This window comes from Peromyscus eremicus, chromosome 1 (assembly GCF_949786415.1).
Source record: "Peromyscus eremicus chromosome 1, PerEre_H2_v1, whole genome shotgun sequence".
NCBI classification, from domain to species: domain Eukaryota; kingdom Metazoa; phylum Chordata; class Mammalia; order Rodentia; family Cricetidae; genus Peromyscus; species Peromyscus eremicus.
This window is the reverse complement of record NC_081416.1, coordinates 40290567-40296891: the sequence shown is the minus strand read 5'-3', so window position 1 is coordinate 40296891 and position 6325 is coordinate 40290567. Positions and strand designations below refer to the sequence as shown.

The following is a 6325-nucleotide window of genomic DNA, read 5'->3' as shown; positions in this document are numbered from 1 at the left end:
TCAAAAAGAATGAGTCTTCTTTCCCTTAGCAACCATCCACTGCTAACAGACCCCAAGTAAGGGGTGGGCCTGGATGTACCTACCCTACCTGTGCAGTACTTTTGCCTGGTTTGATCTTGTACAGGTCTTGTGCAGGTAACCACAGATACTATGAGTTCGCGATGGCTTCAGTCACATCACATCCAGAAGACAGCATTTCATAACACTTCTCCCCATCTTCTGGCCTTTACACTCTTTCTGTCTTTAATCCAGTTCTTAATTAATCCATTCTTAGACAGAGGAAGCAACACTTCTTGCCCCACAAAGGTTGTGTGACCCTCCATTCCAAGGCGTTCACTTTGTATGAAGTATCCTTACCATGTATGAAATGTTACCATATATTGAAATGTTCATGAAACAGTTCAATATTTAAAATTTATTTGGTTCTCACAAAAACTCCAGAGTGGGAGAACAGGCAATATTGTCTTTTTTCACAAAGTTTTAGAACTTGACATACCTCAGAGCACAGAGCTCATCAGTGGTGGAGAAAGCTTTGAACTCCAAATTTTGTAGCTCTAAAGTTCAAGTGCTTTTTACAATTTGCAGTGAAATATTCTAAATCCTTCAAGCAAACTCTGATTGCTATCTTAAGTCCCCAACTCTCACCAAACATTTGTACTTTATCTACACAGTAGCCTTCCTGAGTCATTCGGAAATATTGGAAAGACAGAGACCCATGTAAATATATTACATCAGGAAATACAGAAAAGATAGAAAAGAGACTAAACTACTTCCTAGAGCAGTGCTTCTCAGCCTTCCTAATGCTGCGACCCTTTAATACAGTTCGTCATGTATGGTGACCCCCAACCATAACATTATTTTCATTACTACTTCACAACTGTAATTTTGCTACTGTTATGAATTGTAAATATCTGTTACTAGGATATCTGATATGCAACCTCTGTAGAAGAGTCACTTGACCCCCAAAGGTCACAACCCACAGGTTGACAACCACTGTCCTAGATCATAAAGTAATGAATTCCTTCCTGGGTCATAAGCAAATATAGTAAAGACATAGGCTGGTCCAACTCTTGATACTCACCAGTTTCTTCAGAGATAGGCATATACCATCACAGTTTAGCCTCAAAGAAATCAACTTTAGCCAAGTTAAAATGAGTGAGGGCCATCCATACATAATTTCTTCCCGTCCCTCTGTCACCACAGCAACTCACATGCCAACTAAGCAAACTTTTACCAGGAAACTTTACAAGAAAGTACCAGTAAAATGCAGCCTCCATCCCTCACTCTCAAGTCCTCAAGGCCTTGGTGATGTTCAGCTTTCCTGTTTCCTGGTGTCTTGTTCCATTCCAGAGAGACCCTTATGTTTTCAGTATTTGTCACATGGGTTTTTCCATGACTTTCCCATTACCCAATCCTCATAGATAAGAACAATGCCAGCAATGAATAAATGTTTTTTCTCAGAAGGGAAGGAACCAATTTCTGGTTCTGTTTTAGATTTATTTTATTTTATGCATATGTCTTTTCTACACATATGTATGTGCACCCCATGTATGCCTGGTGCCCATGGGAGTCAGAAGAGGTTGTTGGATCCCCAGACTGGAGTTAAGGATGATAGTGAACCACTGTGTGGGGGCTGGAAACCAAACTCGTGTCCTCTGCAAGAGCAACAAGTGCTCTTAACCTCTGAGCTCTGGCTTTCTGTTTTTAAAAGACAGTAGAGTGTTTTCAAAATGAATTGTCTGTTATCACTGAATGCCATTTATGATAGTAGTAAAGAAAACATTTACTAGGCATTTAACTTATGCCTGTGTATGGAGTGATTCAATCACTGTACTATTTAAACTTCCTAGGAAGAAATCACAAGCTTTGATGAGCTACACCACTATTTTTTTACATCACTGGTCAAAGTGAAAACAAACTATTACGCAAAGGAACTAACAAAAGTATACAACCCAAATGTTTTACGTTTTGATCATAAATGTTTTGGAAATGAGCAATAGAGAGATTCCTTGGGGTGGGGGTGTAGTTTAGCAGTACAGTCCTTGACCTGATTGCCTTAAGTAAAACCACAGTCCTTTGCACAAACAAAGCCCTAGTCCTTTTCTCTCTACCCATAGGTTTCTATGGGTATTGATAACTATGAACAGATATAACTGCCAGTGAAAGAATTCATTTAGGGGCTGGAGAGACAGCTCAGTGGTTAGAGCACTGGCTGTTCTTGCAGAGGACCAGAGTTCAGTTCCCAGCACCCACATGAAGTCTCATAACTGGCTGTAACTCCAGCTTTAGGGGATCTGACACCCCCTTCTGGCCACCATTGGTATTGCATGCATATAAAATCAAACAAAATTAAAGTCATTTTTTTAAAAAAGAAGATTTCATTCATAGAACAAATATTTGAAAGTGAGCTACACCCTGAGACTCACATAGTAATTCCAGTACTTGGGAGGGCAAGCAGAAGGATTTCTTTGAAGTTGAAGCTAGGCAGTCAAATATAGCAAGACCCTGTGTCAAACAAACAAACAAATAAAGGGTTTGGGGTACAGCTTAGTTGGTAGAGTGCTTTGCCTACTGTCTTAGTTATGTTTCATTGCAGGGTTAAGACAGCATAACTATGACAACATACAGAAGAGTTTATTGGGGCTTACAGTTCAGAGGGCGAGTCTATGACCATCAGCAGGAGCAGTGGCTGAGAGCTTATATACTTACATGGCCTCAAGTGTGAGAACAAACTAACTTGTAACAGCACAGACTTTTGAAACCTCCACCTCCACCACCAGTTACACACCTCTTCCAACAAGGCCATATGTCTTAATCCTTCCTCACCAGTTCTACCGACTGGGGACCAAGAACCTATGGGGGCCATTCTCATTCAAACCACACACTTACCATGCACAACAACATGGGTTGATCTTTGCTGTGGAATAATTCTCTTGTACACTGTAAAGATTTGTCACTTGAATTGGTTTAATAAAACGCTAATTGGCCAGTAGCCAGGCAGGAAGTATAGGCAGGGAGACCTGACTAGGAGAATTCTGGGAAGAGGAAGGATGGAGTCAGGAGTTGCTAGGCAGATACAGAGAAAGCAAGATGAGAATGCTGTATTGAGGAAAGGCACCAAGCCACGTGGCTAAACATAGATAAGAATTATGGGTAAATTTAAGTGTAAGAGCTATTTAGTAATAAGTCCTAGCTACCGGCTTCTGAGTGATTATTTGGAAGCCTTCTGTGGGACAGAGTGGGACACAGAAAAACCTCTCACCTACAGATCTTCAACACCGTGTAATACCTGTAATCCCAGTGCTTAGAAGGTGGAGACGGCAGGATCAGGAATTCAAGGTCATCCTCTCCTTCATAAAGAGTTAGAAGTCATTCTGGGTTACACAATACCCTGTTGAAGTATCTGAATTAATATTGACTTTAAAATATTTCAACTTGGGGAAAGTTCCCACCAATCTCTGATAAGGATGCTACAGACTACCTAAACAGTTTGTTCAGACAACATGGCTTGTGTTGAATTCCTTTTCAGAGTCCTCACTTTGGTGTTTGTGTGGCTGGTTCTCCAATAAAAATCTCGGGCACTGAGACTTTAGAGAGCTTGCCTGGTAGAAGACGTCAAATAAGCTGTTACCACTCATTACACATACTATTGGACTCTTAGAGGCCTGGCCTGATTACCTCTGGCTTTCAGCCATAGACCTTTTTCCTTTGCTCAGTTTTCTTTGTATCTATTCACTGAAATAAATCATCGCTATGATCATCACTATGTTAAAGGTGCTCTTAGCAATCATCACACCCAGGAATGAATGGCTTTGTGAGTCTCTCACAGTCTCCTTTATTAGGTTTTCCTAAGTATTAAATGCAATTATAGTTAGAATTATGCTATAGTAATAAATAACAATAAACAAATAATAGCAGTCTCATTTGTGTTGTAATAACATGGTAATTTGGAGTTACTTTCTAAAAGACTGAACAGAAAAAAATAACATTATGCTTATGCTGTGATGATGTTAATGACATTGATGCTGATGCTATGATCAGTTTAGGTCACATGCTAAAACACCGGAGGCAGAAAAGTAGTATTACCCAATCCTGAACTTGTCTGAACATTTTCCAAAGTGAATTCCCTTAAAATAACTGCACATGGCTTTCTGACTCTTTCCAGGTGTTCACGATATGAAATCAAGGATGTGGTGGGTCCTCCAGAGCAAAATTCCAGATTGCCCTGAGTCTTGTGGTAGGAGCTATGATCAACTGTGCCGACAATACAGGAGCCAAAAAATCTGTATATCATCTCTGTGAATGGAGTCAAGGGACAACTGAACAGACTGGTGCTGGTGTGGGCGACATGGTGAGGGCCACAGTTAAGAAAGGCAAACCAGAACTACACAAAAAGGTCCATCCAGAAGTGGTAATTCAACAACGAAAGTCATATCGAAGAAAAGTTGGGGTGTTTCTTTATTTTTAAGATAATGGGAAGCTCGTAGTAAACAATAAAGGTGAGATGAAAGGTTCTGCTATTACAGGTCCAGTTGCAAAGGAATTTGCAGACTTGTGGCCCAGGATTGCATACAATGCAGACAGCATTGCATGATTCTCCAATATATTTGCAAAATATATTCATTAAAAAGTCTTTGCTCAAAAAAAAAAAAAAGAAAAAAAAACAGCAAGTGATTGAGGACAGGTGAGTGACCCGGCTGCGAGCTGAACTGCCCCACTCTCCAGATTCTGCTCCCCAAAGCCCTTCCCACAGTCCTTGTCCCCGACCTCATCACCCCCACAGCTGCTGGGCCCTGCCCCCACCTCAGTGGACTCCTGTGGCTCAGGTGCAGGCTATACCAGTCAGAACAGCCCTTTCCCGCAACTCCAGCAGATTTCACCTGCTCAGATGCAGGCCACAGTCAGAAGAACGGGCGTAAGCCATACCGTTCAGAACAGAGAACTCCCACCCCCCTGCTGCAACAAAGGCTAAGCTAACTGCCAGAAGGCCAGCTTCCAACTTGGCCAGAGATACTTTACTAGATCAGAGGTCATGCTGGCCTTCAGAAATTCAGGCCACAAAGACTAGAAGACCAAAGAGCAAACAGAAACCGAGGAACAAGACACCGATCCAACAAAGACAAGGTCAGAAATCAGGACCTTGACCTAATCACCCCAAACCCAGGTGTCTAAATGCCAGTGTAAGAATACAATCAACAACAGCCAGGGCAATATGGCATCACTAGAACCCAGCTATTCTACAATAGCAAGACCTGGAAATAACCACAAGTATGAGGCTTTATTTCCATTAGAACGGTTAGGAGAGTATATGAATGCCCGGAGCCTCCTGCCGCGTTTGCGTTAATGAAAATTCTATGCAACTAGCTAGACATATTCTCAGGTAGTTTCTGAGTGTGGAGAGGGGAGAAGCACCGTGCAGATCTTAGCCTTTGAAAAAAACAGACTTCAGCTACTTCCTGTGTTTAAGGATATGCAATGTATTAATATCCGTAAGAGCTCATTTGAGATCAGGGCAGGAGGACAGCAGAGCGTACCTTCCTCTTGTCAAGGTTGAATGCTCATGCCTGACTGATCAACTAGAAAGTCAACAATTGTAAGAGGAACACAGCAGTAATTGCCATACATGAAGGTGAGACACCTGGGATTGAGCATGAGGGCCGGTGGAGATAAGTAAGCTGCATGAGGAGCAGTCCAGACATTCAAGGGCACATTGCTTCAGTAATCCTCCCCAACCAGTGCACAGTCTTGGCTGGAAAGGGCTTCTGCATGACCAATTGGTACAACAGAAAAAGCTTTGGCTTTGTAAGTGAGGGTGAACTGCAAATAAGTGAGTGATAGTTTGTCCGTGGAGCATTCGGAGGTGGTATATGGAGGCTGGCCAAGAAAAAGCCTCCCAGGCAGCTGTGCACCTGGGCATCCATTTTGTGTGGAAATGCAAGTAGTTTGGGATTAAAATACGTAAAACTCCATGGGCAAATGGCTTGATGAGTTAGCCAGGAGCCTGGAAAGAAAAAGGATTGGTGGCTGAGGGTGGAGGCGAGTGGATAGACTTGAAGAAATGCTAACCTCCACCAGAGAACATCACAAAAGAGGCATGGAAAGCCCACAAGGCAAAATTACCGGGATAATTTGTGGGAGCCCATTTGGGTTTCCTAGTGGCTTTACCCAGCAGGTCTGCATGGAGAGGATGATTGGACCACGGGCCTGAGTGCAGGTGTCTGAGATGGTCTGCACTTGGCTGTGCTTGCGGGGTGGTCTTTTGCTCCACCCCTCGGCATTCCTTTAAATACCCTAGGGCAGAGACAGTTGAGGCTCTTTGGATTAA

The 6325-nt window shown here is 42.5% G+C and overlaps 1 pseudogene; it reads left to right on the top strand.

Annotated features, from left to right (window-relative positions):
* The first annotated feature begins 4180 nt into the window (after positions 1 to 4180).
* On the top strand, positions 4181 to 4594 carry LOC131896807 (large ribosomal subunit protein uL14-like; annotated as a pseudogene).
* The last annotated feature ends 1731 nt before the right edge of the window (positions 4595 to 6325 follow it).